The following is a 13,046-nucleotide window of genomic DNA, read 5'->3' as shown; positions in this document are numbered from 1 at the left end:
TACTAATTGACCTAAAGAAACCTGATTGTACCTTAAAAATGAAAGTGTGTACAACATGGTATTTCGATGAAAACAAACCATGTTGCTAATGTGTCATCATTTTATACCCTGATGAAATTAATACTGAAAAAGATTGTTACTGAACAACTGAGAGGCCACTGTTATTCTACCTCTTGCCTAGGATTTTGATTAACTGAATTTGTTCGATCAAAATGCTCTTCATTTTACTTTGCCACAAGGACCTAAAAATGACTACACAAAAAGCTTACCTAGCATATTTATTATTTATTGTCTCTTTCTCACTTGGATAATGAAATATCTTGTGCCAGCATAAAATCATCTCCTCCATCATTACATATATTACCACATAACTATATACATAGGAAATTACATTTAACTCTGAATATCAATATTTTTTATTTCCTCCTACTTTATGCCAAACTACACTGTACATTATAATTTGGTTGTACAATATTTGTTATTGGTAATTGGCTTATGCAAATTATTATATTCATAATTGTAAAAATTACATCAACATAGATTGAACTATAGTCCATAGATATTTAAATGTAAAGCTAAGAATAAAGTTAAAATGGTTAGCAGTATGTGTTACAATCCATTCTGAAAGCTGTACCATGCAGGTTACCAAGTTACCAATGCTGAACTAGATTTGCTACTTAGCATATAAATGTCAATTGTCCTAGTGATTGTAACAAATGACAAAGGTAAAAAAAATACAAAGAAAACAAGATAATGGGAAAAAATGTCAATTAAAAAAGGCAAAAGGGAAAAACACAAAAAACTTGTATTTTAAGAATGGTATAAAATGACAATTCAGAAATAAACATTTTTTTATTTGAAAACTATATTAATAACAGTTTAATTACTACATCATTTAGTTTACGTAATTTCAATAAATGGCTTACACTTGACTTGGCTGACACAGTTTTTCAAAATACCTTTGTCTTTTCTTTCATCAACTTTTTTCCATCTTTCTTTTCCATTCTCTTTTTTACCTAATCTCCACTCATCCTGCAGTTATAAGTTATTCTGTATAATTCATGTTTACATATTAATATCTCCTGTGATTTACTTGTTACTGAGATTTTTTTATTTATTTGAAACTGTTGTTGATAATTCAGTCATACTTTGTATGGAATAAACTTAACACACTGATCACCCTCCTTATAATTATCAATTTGCATCCTTCATGTGACATTTGAAATGATTGACTTTAATAATGGAATCTGAGATTAAACTTCAAAATAATCAAAGTGAGTGACACTGTGGAACTTGTAGGTGAAGTCTTTGTAGCTGACAAATCTCCCCAAATAGATTCTAAACTGTAAATTAAAGCTAGAGCAAATTTCAAGACTTTAATAATATATATACATACTTCATTTAAATTGAGCATCTTGGTATTATTACTACTATCATAACTAGCACTAACTACCTAATTAAGTTGTCTGTTGACATGTTGTACTACTAGTAACAGTATCAGTAGTCTTAGCAGTACTACTGCTAACGACATATTACTAGTTAGTACTACAGACTCGTACTAGTAGTAGTTGCAACTACTGGTGACATACTGTAGTGAGTTGTAAATCTACATCTTTTAACAGTTATTCAATATTTTGTAATAAGATTTAAAGTTCTGTATCATAAAAATATGAAATTTCATCAGCATAGTAATCTTTTTTTTTAAGCTGTCATAATAAAATACAAACCTCTTTAGATTTAGTCTGAACGTTCTTGCTGTCTTATCCTACACAGAAACAATTCATTTATCTGCTTGATCTCCGCTTAAAATCTAAGTAAAAACAGACACTCCTATTTACTTTAGAAGGATATGAAAAACAAAATCGAGCGATGTTTTAATACAATTCCAAAGTTTGTATGAAAATAAATTTTAGTCGTGATATAATTTCCTTTGTTAACTTTGGTTGTTACTTTGAGTTAAGCATTAATGTTTAGCTTGCACACACACAAAATATGCATAATAATCTTGTACAAAATGCATCTACATTTATATGAACCTAAGAAACACAACACAAACAAGATGAGTTATAAGCTGTCGTTGGCAATAGTGGACGAACACGGGCGCTTAACTAAAATTGAAGTCTTTTTTTTTTTTTAAGTAAGGCAAATAAACAGAGGGTTTAATTTTCATCTTTATCAGGAAGTTTAGTGCGAAGGGATATAATCGAAAGCTCAAATACTCCTTTATTACCTTGTATGATAGTCTCTTAGTGATTTTGTAATCAGTCTGGAGTCTTAAAAACACGATGCAAGCGAAGACAGAACACAAATAGCTCACAATGTAACTTTGTGCTTAACAATAACGAAATATACAAAATTGCGCATGATATGTTCCATTAAATCTATTCTAATAAAATTAATTAAACACACCAGAAAATTTAAGTATTTTATTAATTTTTATTTATCTGAAACTATTGTCTTATTGGCCAAGACAGATCTTACAAATAACAAAAGTAGACCTTATATCGTTCACAGGAAAAATTGGTATCACTGATCCTATTTAATTGATGTAATATTTTCAATTAAAACTGAGTTAACCCTAGAACAATGGGTAAAGATGCAAGAAATTCAACAAAATATTTATTACCAAGCAGTACGGAACTTCTGAACAACTGACTTTATGATGACGAAATAAAGAGTTTTGACACAGCGTAATGTACAAATAAGTATACTTTATTATATCAAACCTATAACACAAACAAAATCTATGTACTTACTCTTACAGACAGGATAATCATTTTGTATTGGATCAGGTAACATCTTTACAAACAGATCAGGCGAAGATCATGTATTTAAATTTAACATACATTCCTTACATCACGGATAAGGTTAAATTTATCCAGAGCAACATATCGCTAACCACGCGATTGGTCACTATCGTTCTGACTTAGGGAAGAATGTAACCTAAATATACCACCTGATTTAAAATTGAAGGATTCCAGCTATCTACATATTTTCATAGCTGACAGCATTACAGCCATTTCCATCCATAAGCAGAGCAGTTGCAATCTCAATAAAATGTCAAGGGACAAAGGATGATATCATCTCCATGACGTTTTAATCATATGTAACATGAAATAGCTAGTTGTCACCACCCACAATCAACTCTTGGGCTACTCTTTACCAATGAATAATGGAATTGATCGTCATATTATAACACCCACACGGTTGAAATGGCGAGCCTGTTTTGCGTGATGGGAATTCGAATCCATGACTCTCATATTACAGTCGAGCATCCTAATCCTCTAGGCACTCCAAGACAAAAAGTCTGACTGTTTGGAATTAAGCACAAAGCTACACAAAGGGGTTCCTGTGCAATGCCCAGCATGGGCATCGAAACTTGGTTTCTTGTGGTGAGAGTCCGTAGATATACCGATGTGCCACTAGGGGTGGCCAATAAACGTTATATTTATGTACAATATAAAAAAAGGTATTTTAATTTCTTTTCATAATAAAGAAAACAAAACAATACTATTTTACAAAAAATTAGTATAATCTTGATCTGATTCTATTATTTTTCTTACTGATCAAAGCAAAATAATTTGGGTAATTTTGTTCATTTTAAAATAGAATAAAATGTATATCAACAAATATACAGAAGGAATTAAAGCACAAAATATTAAATGGTGTGTTTCTGTCTTGGATTGTTTATGTTTTGTCTCTTTTTTCCTACATAACTGATAAATAGAGAGTTAAGAAAGAATAATAAAGCGTGTCAAGAATCTTCATTCCAGTAAAGTTGGGTAATTTTGTTTAAAATAGTTGCACATTGAATAATAATGTTTTAATAGAAAAATACTAAATAACCTATTAACATTGTGGTATAGTTGCATATTTAATTTTCTAATTAAAAATGAACAAATGAAATATATTGGGATGATTATTATCGTTAGCAAAAACTGAATCACTCTTGTTTAAATACATAATAAATAATTATTTTTCATTTTATTATTGTCACTAAGATTCACAGTGATCTGTCTGCATTTTATCAGCCTCAGATGTTGAACACTATTTTCAAAATGTTATGAGCCTTAGGAGTGTACAGATTTAGTAGTTGTCGAGCCTTTTCAAACATGCGTGCTGATCATTTGCAAGAGGGGGAGGGAATGAAGTCGAATCGTCCATGAAGTGAGACCAGAGACGTTAACGTCATAGTTCCATCAAGAGAAACTCGAGGGCATGTTGCTAAGCCACCATAAAATACATATGTTACCATGCTTTCATGACACTTGACAACGGAAGTTGTCAAGAGGATGCGTTGGTAGGACCACGAAATATCAACTGAGGATGCTTTGGTGTAATGGCCGCTCAGATAGTTCGCATACGAACCATCCGAAGTTAAAAGTGAGTCACTAATTTTATGTAACAGTCAAAGTCTTAAAATGAATAATGTTGTGTTCATCGTTTCCCTTACAGTGGTTTTACAAATGAGGAGAGTGTTTTTATAGGAAGATGATGCTATAAGGTGGAATGTATAACTAAAGTTCTGCAGACAGATGCTCTTACCCGGCATATTATGTGTAGGTTTTACAAAGGTAAATAATGCTACTATATTTCTGTAGGATTGCATACAGATTTCAACTTGTCTCAATTTGTCTCTTTATGTTTATAGTTTACTTTTATATATTAAATTGTATGAAATGGCAAATAGTGTTTCATAAGCGGACAGTGTTACTATATTTTCATAGTATTGCACACAAGTTTCACCTTGTTTCAATTTATCTTTATGTTTATAGATTTAACTGTATTATATATGTTTTACAAAGGTGGAAGGTGTTACTAACACATATTTCTTACAAATTATGATTTTTCTTCTATATTTAATGGCCTGGCATGGCCTATCGCGTAAGGCGTGCGACTCGTAATCCGAGGATCACGGGTTCGCGCCCGCGTCGCGCTAAACATGCTCGCCCTCCCAGCCGTGGGGGTGTATAATGTCACGATCAATCCCACTATTCATTGGTAAAAGAGTAGCCCAAGAGTTGGCGGTGGGTGGTGATGACTAGCTGCCTTCCCTCTAGTCTTACACTGCTAAATTAGGGACGGCTAGCACAGATAGCCCTCGTGTAGCTTTGTGCGAAATTCCCAAACAAATCTACATTTAATCATACTTTTTTCAATTTCTTAAATTTTATAAAGACAACATTTACTGTTAATTCTTTTCTATAATTAATATGTAACATCTATTTATTCTAAAGAGGATATTTATTTAATTCTCTAAGTCATATACAATAATTTTCATATTTAGCTTTGTAAGTTGATCACTAAATTTGAAAGAATCTGTGTAAATAACAATTGTAGAAAAGTTTACCAAAATATAAATATTTTAACAACTTTGTGGAGAGCTTCTTTTGTTTGTTTTTTTGCTGACTGAAAAAAACAGCATAAAGACATTCTTTTCGTTTCTATCTTAAAGTCATTAACCTAATCATTTTGCTGCAACTAAATATAATAAATGAATGACTTACTGTTTTATTAATTACTAGCTAAACTTTGATTGTTAGGAATTCAAAGATCGTCACACGGCCTTTCACCTCTTGAAAGTTGTTTGACTTTCGAGATAACACACACACAGATTGATATATATCTGTGCATATTACTAATTTGTAATGGTGTGTACTAGACTAAAGTCATAACACTTTCAAACAAACATATTCGCTACAAATCAGACATTCCATTTCTCAATGTTTTAAAACCAGTTTATATATGCTATGATAAACAAAATTATTAGACATATATAACATAAATGAGCTTCGTTTATAAATGATACTTTACAATTCTTGTATTTCAACTTACTTCACAACAAAACATTTTCTGCTTGCTACTTAGTAAAAATAAACTACGCCCGATATGTAGGAGTCAGTCTACAAAAAGAGCGAAGAATATTTTTTGTAATGAAAGATAGATTAACTATGATTTAAACTATTTACATAAGATTACATCAACATGTAAAACGTGTACAATTTACGATTTATTTTTACAACAATTAATATTTTTATGTACTCGTATGGTAACAGAGTTAATTGTTTTCAAGTAGTGCTAATGAGCTCAATTACAAGTTAAGACATCTCCTAATTTTTAATATCAGTCTAATAATTATTTTCAAATATTAAGAAGCTTCTGATCTTGTGCTATAATTATTCATCAACGTTTCAGACTCAGGAAGTATAATTTTTCAAAATTGAAATATATATTTTGAACATTGTCATGATAACATGCATTATCATTTCACCTATAACTTAGTGTTGCTGCTTATCAGACAAAGTGTAGTTTTCAAATAATCTATGTTGATTCTCAAGTTGAGATCATTGACATCCGTATATCAAAGGTTGATATACCCTGAGTTGATTAAAACTATTTCACAGGATGTAGGGAACCGTCAAATCTGGATCGCTCATCCATGTATAACAACAGCAATCGAATCAGACTATAACAACTTTGAATTCAGTATTTATGCAGTTATAGTATATTATAGTTTTACCAGTAAAAATAAATGGACAACTCGTATACTGTAGTAAGTTTTCGAATATACAGTTACGACAGAAAGTGTTTATACCCCTGCGTCGTGAATAGTTTTTTCCTCATAACTTAAAAGGTATCACGATTAGGATAATGAAAGTAAAGTATATTATAAATATTATACTAACACATATCTACATATTTTTTATGTAAATTGAAAGACAACTAAACTATTTATAAACAAATAACCAAACAGAGGAGGGGCAGAAAGTGCTCGTGCATCTACTTTAATGGTCAGTTGTGTAGCCTTTCAGGTGAATTACTTGGCACAATCTCTCCTCATAGCCCTCCATGATCGTTTGACAGTACTCGACTGGTATTTTCTTCCATTCTTCTTTAGAGAAGGCCTCCAATTCTTGCAAGTTTTTCGGATAACGCTGATGAACCCTGGTCTTCAACTCATGCCAAACGTTTTCAATTGGGTTGAGATCGGGTGACTGCGATGGCCACTCCAGAACGCTTATGTGGTTCCTCTGCAACCAGAATTGCACATATTTCGATGTGTGCTTAAGGTAATTGTCGTGCTGGAAGATCCAACGACGCCCAAGCCGCAAGTTCCGAGTATCATTTTTGATATAAATACCTAATATATCAACGTACTCTTCTTTTTTCATGATTCCGTTGACACGGTGAAGGCTGCCTACACCAGAAGAGCTGAAGGAGCCCCATAGCATGATCGAGCCACCTCCGTGTTTAACTGTAGGGACGGTGTTCTTTGGAAGATTTCGTTCCCCCTTCTAACGGAATATATAGCGAACATTATTGTGGCCAAAAAGCTCAATTTTAGTCTCGTCTGACCAAAGAATACTCTTCCAATAGGTAAAGGGTTTATCTACATGCTTTCTTGCATACCTCAATCGTGCTTCTGAATAAACAGGCTTTAAATATGGAGTTCTACGAAAATGGCATGCTTTGAACCCAGAAGAACGTAACATGTTCGTAAGTGTAGAGGTGCTTACTTCAACCCCAGTTTCTTTATGTCATTACATGTTAAACAAAGGTTCCTACTAACTTCTCTGAGAACTTTCTTGGTTCTCTCTGGAATTTTGGTGGGGCGTCCGGAACGAGGGGGGTTAGCAGTTGATCCTGCAAGCTTAAACTTCGCAATTATGCTTTGAACAGTAGAGTTCGGCACATTATGTTGTGTTTCAATACCGGAAAGAGACACACGAAACTTGTATTTTACAATAATTCGGTTTTTAAAATCACTGGACAGTTGTTTCCTGTTCGCCACGTTGACCAAACAGATAATGATGGAGACGGCGCTAAATTGCCGGAAGTACATTTTTTGCTGGCTAAATTCCAATAATTATGAACCAAGTGTCTAGTTCTGGAATGGTATAATGTAGTTTATTCGCCAAACTAAACAAAATATTTACGGGAATATCAGTTTTTTCACACGTTCTGAACTGTACGAACACTAACTGCTTCTCCTATTTTTGGTTATTTGTTTATAAACAGTTTATTTGTCAATTAACTTACAAAAAAATTTATGTATATGTGTGTTAATATAATATTTATAATATACTCTACTTCTATTAGCCTACTGGTGATACTTTTTAAGTTAGGAGCAAAAAACCACTCGGGACGCAGGGGTACAAACACTTTCTGTCGTAACTGTATGTCTGAACTAAATGAAATAAGTACTGTTGTAGAACTATTTTGATATTGATAACGTGTAATCAAATACTTATAATTATATATTTACGTATGGTCCAACTATCCATCAGATGTGATTGACTAAATGAATTAAAAAGAAATGCATTTCTGTAATTAGGAGAAAAGAAATTTACTTCCTTCCGAGGCCTCTAACTGTTGAAAATATTAAACAGTTAGAGGTTCTGAATATTGTAAGATATTTTCATAACGTTTACAAAAATTAATTAATATTTTTTCTACACTTATTTAAAATGATTCTACTTCTTTTTTCCAGGCACTTTACGATGACGGTTAGTGACATGCAGACTTCTTGAGGGATCAAGCATACATTAAACGAGAAAGGAAAGATAAGATCTCAACGTTTATGCGAGTTTAAATATTCACATATCCGAACAGCATGAGCTGATTTAAGTTCCTTTACATAATTTTATTGATTAATACGTTTTTGAACACTTATGCTCATTTTCTTTTGCCTTTTAAAGAAATCTGTTAAATGTCTCTCCAAGGAAAACAAACAAGTTATTGTTAAAAAAAAAAGTAATAAGTCATAATCTTATCGAAAGCCACTTGCAAACATTATAGATATGTTCAATGACAATATTCGAGACAAATTCAAAAATAACTCATTTTAAACAACAGAAATAAAGTTAGGGTGTGTGCTTACTCTAATCAGTTGGATAAACAGGTATTTGTTTACAAAATACGGAATCGTTTCCACCAATATAAAAAAAAATCAACCAAATTAAAAAGGACACAAGTTAAGATGAGTCTTTTAAAATTGGCGTCACCATGTCAGAATAGTGTTATTACGTCAATGAAGGGTTTCCTCGGGCTAAGTTACTGATGTTAAGATTGACACAAGGATTTAATACTTTAAATGCATCATTGTTCAAGTTATTGTAACGTTTCTTAAAGTAACGAATGTTCGAAATGCCAACCTATAGTCTGTGCTGATTGTAACAAGTTTTGTAAATCAACAGTCTGTTACTGCAAACAAAAACAAAGAATAGAAAACAAACATACCTCCATGTAAAACGTTTTTATCAATGTAAAAAATAAACATTTGTTATTGGTGACGGAAAATATATACTGTAACAGATTTACTGTTATGTGTTTATTTTAATACCTATGTTTGTCTCAGTTTCTTGAATGTATATTGTGCAAGGTCCGCCTGTTCTCTAAATTTGTAAAAAATTCTCAACAGCAAGAATCAACAATATTTGTTTTACGAAAACGTTAGCGTGTTTTCAAATGTTGTTGAACCCTCGAGAATCCAGCCTTAACTAGATAAACTGATACGTCAAGAGATAGATTATTATTATTGTTTGTCACTTGCAGTCAGTGTACTATGAGCCTCAGAAGCTATAATTGTGATTAACGCTTAATTCATCGCAAAACTACATACTTTGACCAACAATATTTATAGATTTTGAACATTACAAACTGTTTAACTTCAGAGTATTAACTTCGGACGTTAGCATTTCTACGAATACGTTAAGTATCTTCATCCGTAAAAAGACAGAGACCTGAGGCCAACTATGCTAACCAGAATTAACTTATTCGTCATGAACCTGGATTGTTGATAAAATATTCAGTACCAAACCGTACAGATGACTCAGTATATTTTGTAAATTTGTAAAACCCGTGTATGCAAACTAATATTTGTAATAACCCGTGATGATGGGAAACGTACTTGAAGTTAAAATATATCTCAGAACGGCTGGTATGGGTATTAACACTTTTACTAATAAAGCAGAGAACAACGTTTCGACTCACACCATTATAAACCAGGTTTTAATACCCGTGATTGGCGGAGCATAACCAGCCCATTGTGTAGCTTTGTGCTTATTTCCAAACAATCAAACAATATATTGTGAATAATTTATTTCATCATGGTAGAGAAATAGTTGATATTAGTTTAAATTCTAAATACATTATTTTTTTAAAAAAATATTAGAGACAAATATCATTTGAATGTTTTAGTGAGACAAGTGTTTCCAGCATGTGTTAAATATTTTAAAGAAACTTGCTGAAAAGCAATGAATTAACAATGGGTTACTAGCTCGTTGATCTAAGCTCTTGGCATTGCCAAGCCCTTTTACAGTTAAAAGAACAATTACTTATTCCTACAGTTTCCAGTTCCATTTAAATTTTTTTGTGTATTAATAAGGCATTTAACGTAATGTATTATTATCAAGTATGTTATCATTTAAAGGTTTGTATAATCTAAGTTTTATTTCTTTACTTTAAAAAAACATCTCAAACAGCAATCAAAACTGCAATTTTTGCGGTCATGTGATCTGCTTAAAGTTACAATGCTTAACTTTCAAGAGCTCTTATACAAGAAACCGTAAGTACCTAATATAGATTGTTATTTGAAACAGTGAAAATCTACCATACATATGTATTTTATCACTGTCTGAAGAGATTCCAAGAATTTATTCTTACAGGAAACCATTATGAACGTTTTTCTCAATTTAAGGTCAAGCACGCTCAATTGCGAAATCGAAGCTGAGTTGCATTACGATTATTTGAAGTTGAATAGCATGCTTATAACCAATACAAAGAGCAAATTTTAGTTACTTAGCTAACTAGACCAAAAGATATTGGAAGTATACTGGTTCGAACATATGAGGTAGAAAATAAGCTTAGTGCATTGTAAAGTGAGGGGCTCAACCGTTTGACTTTCTTGCCTTATATATTAGATTGATATACTATTAAACTGTATTTAGGTTTGACATCTATAATTTAGTTCATTTTGTATTACTTGTGTTTTAATATGCATATTCTGAAAGGTTTATTGATTTTTATAAGTTTAACTTGTTGCCTGGATTATGAAGGTGTATAAATACAGCAAGTGAATAAGCGACATCAGTGTCTCTGCATGGGGTCTGTCAAAATAATTTCGTAAAGGGCTCTATGAGCATCAGTTGCGTATCATCATAAATATTAAAAGGCAAAGAATTTAAAAAGTATACTATAAGTGAAATTATCCATATGACAAGAAGAATAAATTTTAAAAACATTTTACAAAGAATTGAAAGATTTATACGTATTTCCATTTGTTAACTTTAATAGTTCATTGCACTTTATGTTGATGATAATATATAGCGTTAGTGACATAGTTGAGAAAGTGAAAAATAAAGTATAAACATTTAACTTAAAAACTTTTAATATTCAGTTAGGATTGTGCGTTGGTTTGATCTTTTAATTTCGCGCAAAGCTACATGAGGGTTATCTGCGCTAACCGTTTCTAATTTAACAGTGTAAGACTAGATGGAAGGGAACTAGTTATTACTACCCACCATTAACTCTTGGTCTACTCTTTTATCAAGGAATAGTGGGATTGACCGTCATATTATAACGCCCCCACGACTGAAAGGGCGAGCATGTTTGATGTGAAGGGGATTCAAACCCGCGACCCTCGGATTGCGAATCGAGTGCCTTAACCACTTGGCCATACCGGCCATTTAGTTAAGAGCCTCTAGAGATTATGCAAATTAAAAGTGAAAACTATAAGATAATAAATAGTATTGTTTTAAATACAATGAAAAATCAGTTAGCAGATGAACTATTCAGAGTGTGAGTGCAAATAACTATATGAAATAAGGATTGTTTTTCTAAAAATAATAGAGCAAATCAAAATTGAATATATTATTTTTCTGGACTTACTTTCAGAAACGTCATTGTCAAATTTGATATAATTTGATTCTATTAGTTTTTAATTTTATTATGAAATATGATAAAAGCAACATTTGATTCTGAGAATATTAGAAGTCATCCTGCAGCCAAATGGTTAATCTCCTGTTTAGTTTCATAAGTTGATTTGTTCCATTATAGTTTGAAGAATCTATGTAAATAACTATGTTTATTCATTACTAGAAAACTGTATTCTTTGTTTTCTGTATATATTTTAAGAAATATTTGTCTAGAACTTGTTTATTGCTGATTTAAACTATTTGCATATAAGTTGAGAACTCCATAAACTCTGAATGTCAAAAATTATTATATACCACTCTACATTAGTGATATTTTTACCATTTTCTCTGCTATTTGTTTGCCATGGAATGATTTCTAGATACTTAATGACTAATATAACACACATATAAGTGTTTTGAACTATTTCAACATATTGCTGACACATCACAGTTGGTGGCATCTTCACTTTATGGATACTATAAAATTTAAACTTTCTTGTTTACCAAAGCATCAAATACATTTGTCATAAATGAACATAGTTTCTAACCGAAAAAGAGTCTTTAGTTACAAATCATGTGATTATTCTTCGGCTATTTCAACACAAAGAGTTACTCAAATAAATTTTGAAACTGTTACAATATTTTAAAAACATGAATTATTTTTCACTTAAAATTATAGAAATTGCCAGCTACAAATGAATGTTCTGTGTGAAACTCTAAATAATACTGATGTCACATGAACTGAGACATTTTTTCACAAAACTATTTATAATTTAATCAAAAACAGTAGAATATTTATATATGTAATAAAATGGACATTAGTAAAGTGAAATGTCAATTTAAGAAAGGTTATTTGCTTGGATGTACAGATAAAATAATTACAATTTACGAGAGAATAAAGAGAAATACACCAGCATATAAACTGCTAGAATATCTTAGAGAATAATTAAATAATGCATTTTACAAAATGTTATGAAGTCCTTTAATGGCGTCTACAATTTAGTCAAAATTATATGCAAGCATTATTTTGTAAAATGGAGGATGTATACCGGTAAATTTAATAGGTGGATCCTTGAAATTGATACGAAACGCCTGTTATTATAAAATCGTAAATATAATTCTATCATCTCG

At 31.5% G+C, this 13,046-nt stretch overlaps 1 protein-coding gene across 7 annotated transcripts in view; it reads right to left on the bottom strand.

Moving 5' to 3' along the window:
- LOC143235509 (ubiquitin-conjugating enzyme E2 J2-like) overlaps positions 1–2,344 on the bottom strand; it is a 45,299-nt gene extending 42,955 nt beyond the window's left edge. Inside the window, exons 1-2 of one of the 7 annotated variants that reach the window (XM_076473723.1) lie at positions 1,728–2,079; positions 960–1,032 (exon numbers count right to left, since the gene is read on the bottom strand). The gene's annotated coding sequence lies outside the window, so the exon portion shown is untranslated. Of the gene's footprint in view, positions 1–926; positions 1,047–1,727 lie in introns of those variants that run through there. The other 6 variants (XM_076473721.1, XM_076473720.1, XM_076473718.1 and 3 more) reach the window with 6 other exon arrangements.
- Positions 2,345–13,046: the final 10,702 nt, after the last annotated feature.

The sequence above is a fragment of the Tachypleus tridentatus genome, chromosome 12 (genome assembly GCF_004210375.1).
Source record: "Tachypleus tridentatus isolate NWPU-2018 chromosome 12, ASM421037v1, whole genome shotgun sequence".
NCBI lineage: Eukaryota > Metazoa > Arthropoda > Merostomata > Xiphosura > Limulidae > Tachypleus > Tachypleus tridentatus.
The sequence above is the reverse complement of the archived record's forward strand: the minus strand, read 5'-3'. Positions and strand labels throughout refer to the sequence as shown.